Raw genomic sequence first — 12,548 nt, forward strand, 5'->3', positions numbered from 1 at the left:
TGTGGCACTTGGTGCCACGGCCCACCTACTAAATGGTTTTGCCTGCCTAAGGTAAAGTCATCCCTGACTGAGGATCACAGGAATCGTGGGGTAGAGGGGTCCTTTCTTGGATTGGCTGGCCCAGCGAATGCCCAAATGGAGGAGGCAGCTTAATGGCTGAAGTCTCCAGGACTCTGAACAAGTCCAAATCATATTATGTGATATCATCTACTGCTCCGTATTTGTAAAATTTTTATACTGTATTGAGGATTTGTTCTGTGTATTGTATTGTATTGACCCCCTTCTTTCTGACACCCACTGCCCACCCAACCTACCTGGAAAGGGGGGGGGGGGGGGGTCTCTATTTGAACTGCCTTTCCCGAGGTTTCTTTCATTTTTTTGCCCTACAAGGGTTATTTGGGAGTTTTTCCTCGTCTTCTTAGAGAGTCGAGGCTGGGGGGCTGTCAAGAGGCAGGGCCTGTTAAAGCCCACTGCGGCACTTCTTGTGTGATTTTGGGCTATACAAAAATAAATTGTATTGTATTGTACTGTGATGCTAACGCAGCCATCTTCAGCTCCTACTTGTTTTGGGGGGCTTGTCCCCTTCGACATATGGAAGTCCTGCTCAGTTGGATTGAAATAGAGCGACTGGCTTGGCCATTCCAGAATTTTCCATTTTTTTTATCTTTGTAAAACTCCTGTGTTGCCCCAGCAGTTTGTTTGGCTCATCATCTTGTTGTAGTATTAAGTGCCGTCCAGTGAGTTTGGAGACATTGATGGGAACTCGAGCAGATCAGATGTTTCTAAACACCTCAGAATTCACTGTTCAACTGCCATCAGCAGTTCCATCATCAAGTGTGCCAGGACCTGTGGCAGCCATACATGTCCAAGCCAGAACACCCCCAGTTCCATGTTGTACAGATGAGGTGGTCTGCTTTGGATCTCAGGCAGTTCCTTGTCATCTCCACACTTTGCTCTCGCCATCACCCTGATGAGGTTCATCTTTGTCTTGTCTGTCTACAAAACCTTTTCCCAGAATTCAGCAGTCTCTTTGAGGTCCTTGTCTCAAACTGTAATCTGGCCACCCTGTTTTTGCAGTCTGCACCTTGCAGCGTGGTCTCTGTATTTCTGTTCATGACGTCTTCTGCCGATAGTTGTCTCCGGCAGGTCCACATCGGCCCCCTGAAGACTCTTTCTGATCTGTTGGACAGGCATTGGGGGCTTTAACTTTACCACAGTGAGGATTCTTCAGTCATCAGCAGTGGAGGTCTTCCGTGGCCTAGCAGTCCCTTTGTGATTCCGGAGCTCACTAGTATGTTCTTTCTTCTTCATGATATTCCAGACATTTTGGTCATCCTCAGATTTTCGATGTCTCCAGTGGTTTTATTCTTGTTTTTCAGCCTCATAATGGCTTCATTGGCACAGCTCTTGTCCACATGTTGAACAACGGCAGTGACAGACTCCAAAGGGTAGAAGAAGCAGGCCGAGGTATATTATAGAGCCATGAAACCCACCTGAGGTGCCAATTGGCCCAAACATTATGGTGCCCTGAAATGTAGGGACCATGTAGGCAAAGTGCTATGTTACTGAGATGTCTGGAAGTCCTCTTAAATGAAAGTCTACAGTGTGAACTTTAACCACAATGTCTGAATTGTCTCATCTGTAATTTTTAACTGTGGACCAGAAGAACAAATCAAGGAAAAACGGTGACTTTGCCCCAACCATCATGAAGGGCACTGTATAAAGGCCAAGAAAAAAAAAAACTTCAGGGATTGTGCTACCACGTAGTGTCACACACTGAATGTTTGAACTATGAACAGACCGGTGTGTGCGTCAATAGTGCACGAGTGTAATGGCAGCTGTCTGCACCCGACTATGAAGAGACCTTAAGCTGTGAGGCAGCTGTGACAATCACGGTGTCAACGGCCTTCTGCTATAGAAATTAATTACTTCAATAAAGTGTACGGATATACATTATACAGTATAGTAAGATTATCTGTAATGAAGTGAACATTAGCACCAGGTCTGCCAGTTTAAAAGTGACAATGTGACACAGTAGATCAGGGGTCCTGGAGGGCCGCAGCGGCTGCAGGTTTTTGTTCTAATCCAGTTGCTTATTTAGAAAGCAACAAGGGGGCTCTGCCCCCTGTTCGCTTCGCTCGCCTACCCCTGGCGTTGGGTATCCTGAAATACATTAGTCGAGCTCGTTCATTTTGGAGCCATGCCCGCGGCATTTCAGATGTGCGTTGTAGGCGCCTGCGTTCATTGATTTTATCCAGGCAGGCTCGTGTTTGTATATCCGTCAGTCGAGCTCATTCGTTTTGAACCCGTGCCTGCTTTGCTTCCATAGTTTCAGACGCGCGTTGTAGGTGCCTGCGTTCATTGATCCTATCCAGGTGGGCTCGTTTGTATCATTGAGCTGTATTGTGTTTGAATTTGGTGTAAAGCGTTCAGCGGTTTGTACAATCCCAAGCAGCACATTATTCCTAACTTCACTCCGCAGTAGTGCCACTCACAATATGGCGGTGACGCCTGCGCCTTCACTCCGCAGTACTTTCCCGCGCCTTCCGTACTCTCTTTGTGGATCTGTGGGGCCTCCGTAGCCTCTTCCGTTTGACTCTGGGGTGCAGCGCAGAATCCTCTTTTTTGTGTGGCTGTGTCGTTAGTCGTTAGCTATGGGCGCGTTGTTGCTTCATTTCTCATTCACGTTAGTTGAGCTCTTTCGTTTTTGGGCCGTGACTCCTTCGTTCACGGAGGAGAAGACTTCGCTTGCGGTTTATGGGACGCGCGCAGGCGCAGTACGTCTCATGGTCCCATCGCCATGTACCTGCGTCCATATCCGGTTTATTCTCAGTTAGTAATATGGATTCTTGCCAATAATTTAATTTCATGGCTTGTTGGTGCTTTAACTCTGCCATGTCAGGTCATTCTCATATCTTAGATTTCCTTCCCCTTTCTAAGGATATCATCCAAATGATCTGAAGGCTAAAATGGAGGAGTACTTCTCAGTCCTTCACTTTTTTCTCTTCACTTTCCTTCCAAGTATTTAATTAAACCCAATAGTGCACGATAAATACACACATGTGTAAAGGGTAACAAGCAAAATGGAGAACTGCTGGTCTCTTGTCATTTACATGTTATTGCAATTAAAAACCCAAGAATACAGCGTTTAAGACTAAAAGAAGCAATAAAGGTTCAAAATCTTAACGAGCGAGACCACTAAAGTGAAGCAGAAACGTGTAACTTGAGCAATAAGAGCTTCTTATTAAGCAATTGGGTTGGAGCAAAAACCTGCAGCCCACCAGGACCGTGACTGAAGACCCCTGCTGTAGAAAAATACCAGGATGTTGTTCATTTCTAAAATGACAATTAACTGTGTGAAGTCAGGCAGTACTGCAACTAAACGTTTTACAGTTTGTTATGTTAAATCCGTGCACGGTCACTCTGCTACCTTACGCCTTGATGTGCTTTTAGTTCATTTTTGGTGAGTTGGTCATCATCATTTACATTAATACTGTTAGTTATATTATTGCTACGGGGTTCCCCTCTGCTCGCTTCACTCGCCAACCCCTAAGCCTGCACTTTGTGTCTCTGCCGCTCGTGTTGTGAAGAGGGGGGCTGAACGCATCCCAAGGAGACACGGTCGCTCCTCCGAAACCCCCTCTTAAACGGTGATACAATGGGAAACAAATAGTTTTATTTTTTTTTTTATCTCCTCTTTGCTCAATCAGCTGCTGGTTTGCTGCTGCTGCCGTGCCACATGATCTGTCTCTCGCATGGCACTTCGAACATTTAAAAGCCTGTACAAAAGCTGTCCTACACTTGGTCTTTTATTTCCGGCTCCGAGCCTGGTTAAATATCTTGGCACAATGTCTTGTCTCATCGGACGCGAGTTCTTGATATTTTTTAGTTTATAAATTTAAAAACGGAATTAGAATCTAAAAACAACACATTAAAGTTCGATAAATTCTGAAAAGAATGATACCAAACATATGTAGGTTTTAAAATGAGCCAGATTTAAAGCATGACAAAAAAACGGGACATAAAATCATTGCACTTTTAGGCTTAGGATTTTTATTATATATTTTATATCTCCATCCAGCTATATCCTAACTACAGAGTCATGGGGGTCTGCCGGAGCCAATCCCAGCCAACACAGGGCGCAAGGCAGAAAACAAACCCCGGGCAGGGAGCCAGGCCACCGCAGTATATTATATATAGAAGAGAAGGTCTGTGATACAGTTTGCATATTATATATATTGAAATATGGCACTATCTAACACCAGACCCGGCACAGACTCACACAGAGGCACGTGTAAAAACACAAACAGAACTTTTATTTTCTTCGCGTGTGGGGCACATCTTCCCCATGAGCCCCACCGGCACAACACAGTCCAAAGTAGCACAAGCAAAAACACAAACACTCCCTTCTGGCACCACCACTCCTCCCGTCAAGCTTTGTCCTCCACCTCCGGACTCTGGCTACTGAGTGGTGGTTGCTGGCCCCTTTAATAGCCCACCCAGAAGTACTCCAGGTGCTTGATCACCCGTTTCCGATTGCACTTCCGGGTGGGGCTGAAGACTTGTCCAGCCGGGCTGAGGGACCCATGCAGCACCCACTGGTGGCCACACCAGATCCCAACAGGGCTGTGGAGAACTCCATCTCCCATGGATCCCTGTGGGAAGCTGAGGCACCACCATCAGCCAGGAAGGCTGCCACCAAGCATCCTGGGGGAGGTATTGAGCAGCCCATGGTTGCTCCCCCAGAACATGTGTCAAAGGGGCATCCTGGCCGGGCAGGGGAGCCGGCCACCCGCCACTATATTATATATATATCCCCATTATCCAACCCAGGGCGCAAGGCAGGAAACAAACCCCAGGCAGGGCGCCAGCCCACTGCAGGGCACACACACCAAACACACACTAGGGACAATTTGGGACCGCCAATGCACCTAACCTGCATGTCTTTGGACTGTGGGAGGAAACCCATACAGACACGGTGAGAACATGCAAACTCCATGCAGGGAGGACCCAGGAAGCAAACCCAAGTCTCCTTACTGTGAGGCAGCAGCGCTACCCACTGCGCCACCCCCTATAAATAGAGAGCGAGAGATTTGTATGATTTTCTTTTATCGTTTGGTTTCTATGAGTAGATGTTTGCTCTACCAGGTCGCTTGTGTTTTGTGGGTGGTTCCCAAGGGGGCAGGGCCACCTGTCAATTTTGTTTGTATTCCCTTGGGAATTGCACTTGGATGCTTTTTATGGTTGGTGGTTATTCTTTGAATTTTCTGGCTTTGCAACTCTTTTGCTTCTGTTTTTAGGATTCCAAAAACTGCTCGCCATTTAGGAAAAAAGGTTAGAATGAAAACTTGCAGCCAACGCGGCCCACCAGGACCAGAGGTGGACACCTCAGATGTCTAGTAATGACGTTCAAAGTGCATTTTTAGGTAAAGTTTTGCTACTCATTCTGCTGCAACATACAGTACGTGTGTGCGACATAACTAATTCTTCTCTAAATATTCTTAAAGAGAAACGTCAGACCTTTATTATGAAGAGCAAAACATAAAGTTGATGAAGTTAGAGCCAGTTAAAGTATCAAAAAATGGAGAAAAATTAGGCAGTGTTTAAAGGGTTAAACACAGAAATTGAGCGTCCACAGTAGGTGCTTCTTCCCAATGGGAAAGGAAGCCCAAAGGAGCACAAAGAGAATATGTCGGCTTCACGAAGAGAGACTGAAGCAGGGTGAGCCCCAACTCCCGATTTTTGCTGTACTACTTCACTACTTTTGTGGCGTTGTAACTAAAACTCTAGAATTGTCAGTGCTACTTTCTAAAACATCAAATCAAATACCTTCAAATTCGGTTGTGTACGCGGGGAGGGAATGAATATTTCAAGCCAGTATTTTAGCTTGCTTTCATCTGTCAAGCACCATTTTACTCTGCCCTGCGCTTAACCGCGTGTCACCTAATGTGCCGCGACAACTCGGGATGTCCGCATGCATTTTTAATCATCTGAACAGATTTGCATCCCTGTGTGGTTTTTCTAGGTGAAGTCCGATTCCGTGACAGAAAAGAATCACGAGCTAGACGGGTCTTAGGATCAAATGTCTGGGGAACACGAGGGGGCCGATCTGCACTCGTAGATTAACAGGATGGTTAGAATGAAAACCAGAAGCCACTGCAGCCCACTAGCACCGGAATTGGACACCCCTGTTTTAGAATATAATAAAACTGATAGTACTGTATAATAATAAACAAGAGTATTAAACAATATTTACTGTGGATAATTAATTGGAAATTCTATCAAGTAAACCACTTCAATATTATATAACTTGAAACTAAACATGTTGAGTCAAATGAAGTAGACGTGCTGCACAGGCAGACAGATTGGCACATGAGGTGGCTTATTGCCAGTGTGCAGATCTAGGTGTGTGTGTTTATTTGTTTCTCTTCATCATCCAGCATGCATTCTGGTGGGGCAAACAAGCTGTGAGTTATCGTCATTTATAAGTTTTACTGAATGTGAATTAGGCATCTCAAAAACTGCTCATGGGTGGCTTGGTGGCACAGTGATCACCCGTTCGTTTGTTAACTCGCCTCACACACAATTGGATTACGACTTCCCCACCTCGGATTACAGTTTCTGCCTATATGTCTGTGCTGTTTGTGTGAGTTTTCATGTTCTCCCTGTGTCTCTGTGACTTTGCTGCCATTGTCTAATGCAGGTGGTAAACTGGAGATGCAAAATTGTCTCCAGCATGTGTTCCTGCATTGCACCCTGTGCTTGCGAAGATGGGCTTCAGTACACCCCCCACGACCAATAACTACCATACGTCTCCAAAAACAAATCAATACCCCTGGTTCCATGACTAAACTGAGAAGAGTGCAAAAATATTCTGCTTAAATGAATACAATTCCAAAGGCAGCTGTCATTGGACATAAGCCGGACTGTTTTTGAAGTGTATAGAGACAAGTGCTGGACCAGAAACAATTGACCTGGTGAAAAGGAAAGCATAATGCAACCTGTTTAGAAAAACACAAGTCAGTTGTTTCAGAACTTACCTTTACACGGCAGTTTCCACAAACACGCCATGCTAAAATCGTCTTTTCTTGACATTTTCAACATAATCGAATTAGAATCTGAATTTAACTGTATGACAATTTTTTTTTAGCGTAACCAATCTTCCATTTAAATGGGGGTCGCGGGGAGCGCGGGCTTGGGGGAGACCCGATATTCAAGGGCGCGAGCTCGCCCTCCAGTGGACAGCACCGCCTCTTGCCTGCTTGTGAAATGAGGTGTGCTTTAACACGGGATCTCCCTCACGTAATAAATAGTTTAACTCCACCCATAATCCAGGAGTGCCCCACCCCATTCAGCACGCCAGAGAGGTTCACCATTGACTCGGGAAGTACTTCCATCCAACCATTTTCCAACCCGCTGAATCCAAACACAGGGTCAAGGGGGTGTGCTGGAGCCAATCCCAGCCAACACAGGGCACAAGGCAGGAACCAATCCCGGGCAGGGTGCCAACCCACCGCAGGACACACACACACAAACACACCCACCTAACCTGCATGTCTTTGGACTGTGGGAGGAAACCCATGCAGACACGAGGAGAACATGCAGGACCCGGGTCTCCTAACTGCGAGGCAGCAGCGTTACCACTGCGCCACCGTGCCGTACATCCATCCATCCATTTTCCAACCCGCTGAATCCGAACACAGGGTCACGGGGGTCTGCTGGAGCCAATCTCATCCAACACAGGGCACAAGGCAGGGGACCAATCCTGGGCAGGGTGCCAACCCACCGCAGGACACACACAAACACACCCACACACCAAGCACACCGTACATGCAAACTTTTATTCAACAAAACGGCACCTTGTAGTAAGTGCCGACACAGAGACTACAATTCCCATCAGGCATAAGAATTGCGCGGAGGCTGATGGGAGGAAAGCGCGGCGCACGTAAAGGTGAAATCGGAAAAGATCGTGGCAGTAGCGATTTATTTATTTATTTATTTATTTTTAAATCAACCGCTTTGGATAAAAAAAACAAAACAAATGTGCAACGAGTTTTAGCGTAAACTTCGCGAAACGGTACGAGAAGCGAAACTTTCTCTCATCACTAGTGATTATATTTTGTGAGGTTATATTTTATGTAACCGATGAATTGAGATTCGGTATCCAGACAAGTACAGTTACTGCGTCCGCGCTGGTTGTCAATCAGTCATTTTCCAGGGTAGTGGGGCGGTCAGCTGGAGCCTGTCCCAGTCAGCAGTAGGCACAAGGCACTAACAAACCCTGGACAGGGTGCTAGTCTATAGCAGGTCGAACATACACACACACACTCACTCACTCACCAGGGCCAATTTGGGATCGCCATGTGCAAATGTGAATTCCAGCTAGGGTTGCCACCCGTCCTTTAAAATACGGAATCGTCCCGTATTTGAAAATGAAATTGCGCGTCCCGTTTTGAATCAATACGGGACGGATTTTGTTCCGTATTTTTTTATCATTTTTTTTTTAAAGCAGCGTCTCATGCAAATCATCCCACACGCATTTTATGAAGATGCCTCCTTTCCTACTTTTGATTGGGTAATACGGGATATGGCCCCCGCTGCAGTATGCGTCCCTTATTTTTTTGTATTAAAAGTGGTAACCCTAATTCCAGCATGCTTTGTATACCTCTATAAATCTGAAATAAACCGAGGACACGTTTTGTCAAAGCAAATTCCCGTAATTTTTATTTATTTTTTAATAGTTCATGCCGAGTCCCTCTTATCGAGAGGATGATAGAAAGAACGACCGAGGACGCCGTATTTGAGCGAGTTAGTAACTTTTACTGTTTCTTGTTAGTATACACTTGAAAATAAAAGTGTCAGAATGGTTCTTAGAGTCGATGCCATAGGGGCAGGACCGGGCTTAAGGGTACACTGCACCCCTATAGGCAGGATGATTGCAAGCGCCCCAAAAAAGTTCTCTAAAAGATACGACTCCCTTTTGAGATCCGCACGGTAGAATCCGTAACCGATATGGGTTTGGGGGTCCCTGGTACGTCTTAACACAATTGCTTTTGAAAACGACAAGGTATTAGTCCCCCGTAGGGATCGACGCGATCGCATGTGAAACGACGCTTTGGCGCCCCCCAGGGCATGGCACCCCTCCCTACTCGTACTATGCACAGAGCCGGCCCTGCATGGGGAAACCATTTTTGGGTTCCCAAAAACCCCCATCGACATGAAGGTTCCAAAAAAGATTTTTTTTTTAATTTAGATCTGTAACAGGTTCCATAAATTCTTATGAATAGAAAACAACAAATTTGTGAATTGGACTCCCGATTTTAAAAGAACTTTTAGTGCATACAGTAACACGGTCGAAGTCGAAGTTTTCTTGCTCAGTTGTACACTGCTAGACAGACTGCTGTATATTAACGATTTCCATTTTGTCCGCATATTATGAACCTTTTCAAAGCCCATCAAATTCATACGCAAAGGACCCGCTCGCAGTATGAAATGGTTCAATGTCAAGCGAGGGACCACACACAACCCAGTGAAGTGCCATTAAACGGACCAATATTTTTTTTTAAGAGTGATAGGCATTTACTCCCATATATTAAACGAGGAGACTGTTCCGATTTCAGGATTCGATTTACAGCATATTTAAATTCGACTTTGAATAGTATTTGTAGTTCGCTTCCCGGGTCCTCCCTGCGTGGAGTTTGCATGTTCTCCCCGTGTCTGCGTGGGTTTCCTCCGGGCGCTCCGGTTTCCTCCCACAGTCCAAAGACATGCAGGTTAGGTGGATTGGCGATTCTAAATTGGCCCTAGTGTGTGTTTGGTGTGTGGGTGTGTGTGTCCTGTGGTGGGTTGGCACCCTGCCCGGGATTGGTTCCCTGCCTTGTGCCCTGTGTTGGCTGGGATTGGCTCCAGCAGACCCCCGTGACCCTGTGTTCGGATTCAGCGGGTTGGAAAATGGATGGATGGATAGTATTTGTAATAAAAATCACATACTGTATCGGTACCCATGTTTTCTCCTGTAAAACCGAGTTCTAGAGCAATTATCGCCAAACATAACCCCCTCGGGACCCCCTGCAGATGTTTTGGGGCGGTCCGAGTGTTTAAAAGATCGGAGGCATCAACGCTGACTGCCGCCTGCGGCTGAAAGAGAACAATGAATTTAAAGTTACTTCGAGGTTCACTTTAATAACCGTAGCATAACGCAAGTAACTTAATAAATAAATAAAAAATAAATAATCCCTTAACCAAATTTAGCACGGTTTAAACTTGAAAATATATCAGTCATTCCTAGTCATCCTCCGTCTGGCCGCGTTTGTCACAAGAAGAAGTTGTTGACCTGCCCGGTGAACTTGAACCTGAAACCCGAACACGCTGCGATATAATCCGTCTCAGTTCCTCTGTGCAAACCCGATCCCATTAATAAATAGTGATTAGCAGGATCACGTGAAGTCTCCAGCCTAACATGGGGGGCTCATGTGGAAAGAAGCCAAAAAATTCCAATAACGTGTCTAACCATCCTACCCCGGCCAAGGATAAGTTTCCTTTTTAGCTAATTATTCCTCGCTGAAATCAATCTGAACTGAAGCGCCGGCTTTTAACCTAACACGCACATTTCCCGTTTACTAAGTAAATACATGGCAGTATTGATGTCTTCTTTTGATATTCCGTTTTTTAAATTTAAAATGAGAGATGACACATTTGGAACCGACAGATTCATTTTCGTTACTTTCGTGGAAGGCAGTGTGGCGTAGTGATTAGGGCTTCGGACTAAACGACCTAAAAATTATAGGTTTAAATCCCACTACTGACACTGTGTGACCCCGAGCAAGTCAATTCACCTGCCTGTGCTTCCTTTGGGGGAGGAAATAAATAAAATACAATAAATAAATAGAATATAAATAAATACATGAAACCAATTGTGTCTTAAATGATTGCAAGTCGCCTCGGCGTCAGCCCGATGTTCTTACACTTGTCACGAGTTGGCCCGGCGTCCTGGCCACCGGTGTTAACCCGCGGGCATTTTGGAGGCGGCGGCATTTCACACCACCCGGGATTGAGAGGGGGAGATGGATTTTTGGGGGGGGGGGGGGGGGGGGTGTTATTCGGTAATCCCACAGCGCCACACATAAAGCGGATAGCGGTGCGTCCGGCAACTTCTTTTTTAAAAAAAAAAGAAAAAAAAACGTGCGCCCGCCCGCACAATTTTTATTTAAATTTTTTTTTTTATAATATAAATACTCGAGCATTGACTGACGCAATTATGAGCAATATGCAGATCACACTGATTAGACCCTCTGTGTCTAATGTGGAACTTGCATTTACTGAATTTAAAACACGTTTCAAGATTGCTATCATGCCATGCACAGCGCCGACCCCAAGCAACTATCTTGCTACAAAATTACACCGGTTACACTTACACAATTATAATACGCAGGTTTGTTAACATCAAACAACACAAATCATTTTTCTTGTCATAAGGAATTATAGAATAAAAATATATTTTATTAAAATTCCAAGCAGCCAATAAGCACATACCGCAATGATAGCCATTAGCAAACTATAAAGCATTAGAACTAAGCAAATGTATACGTTTTATATGAAATAGCCATCTTACACCTGAAACGTCCTTTATTGTAGAAAAGGTAATAAAACCCTCATAAAAGACATACATTACAAGACTGTAGGTTAAAGAACATAATATTACAGCTTCAAACTTTATTATATAAAGGTAATGAAACTCTGCTAAAAGGCACGCATTTTAAGGTTTTAGGTGATAACACTTTTCAAAGGCGTCATTCTATTAAAATATGTCATACGGACAGTCAAAATCTAAAGTTTTCCTTTTATAAACGTAAAAACTCTTCATTAAAAGGCATACGCTAAAGTACTTTAGGTTAAACCATATATACAATGACACCTGCAAACCTTCTTTGTAATATAAAAAGGTATGCCTTTTATGAAGATTTGTTACACTACAAGATTTTAGGTTATACCATATTTTTAAAAAGCGTCATTCTACTCAAGTAATTCATACTCACATTCAGAATCAAACTTTGCCTTTTATTATAATCCAACAGCAAACGCGCACATAACGTTTAGCCGGCGGCGGCGATTCAAAAGTCGTCTGCAAATCAAAAAGTAAGAATGGGCTCCCTTGCTTGGCTTCCTCTCCTTATTAGTCATCGAGTTTGACCCTCCCACTCACTCACTAAAATACACTGATAGGGGAAATCAGCAGCCTCGTCGGCGCAGCTCGTCGGCTCCCATTTTAATAAGAGGGCAGCGATCTCGCGTTGAGATTTAACGAATCTCCCGAGGACGCGCTTTGCCGTTTCGGAGCTTCGCGGCTACCCAGACGTCAACCTCAGCTCAAGTCGTGCGGTCCGCAGACTGACACACAACACAACACAACACGGCTTATCTACAAGTTGCGCATTGCCAATTTACAGGGATATCTGCTTTGTGTTTTATAAACCATCTTTAGAATAGTAGATTATATTTTCCGCACAGTTATCAAATAGAAAGAGGTACAATACTACGAAGAGACCCTT

The 12,548-nt window shown here is 44.8% G+C and overlaps 1 protein-coding gene across 1 annotated transcript in view; it reads right to left on the bottom strand.

The window, feature by feature from the left end:
- The window catches only part of LOC114665759 (collagen alpha-1(XIX) chain), a 192,583-nt gene extending 180,333 nt beyond the window's left edge, over nt 1-12,250 (bottom strand). Inside the window, exon 1 of the mRNA XM_051919255.1 lies at nt 12,036-12,250. The gene's annotated coding sequence lies outside the window, so the exon portion shown is untranslated. The remainder of the gene's footprint in view (nt 1-12,035) is intronic.
- Nucleotides 12,251-12,548: the final 298 nt, after the last annotated feature.

The sequence above is a fragment of the Erpetoichthys calabaricus genome, chromosome 15, assembly GCF_900747795.2.
Source record: "Erpetoichthys calabaricus chromosome 15, fErpCal1.3, whole genome shotgun sequence".
Lineage (NCBI taxonomy): Eukaryota > Metazoa > Chordata > Cladistia > Polypteriformes > Polypteridae > Erpetoichthys > Erpetoichthys calabaricus.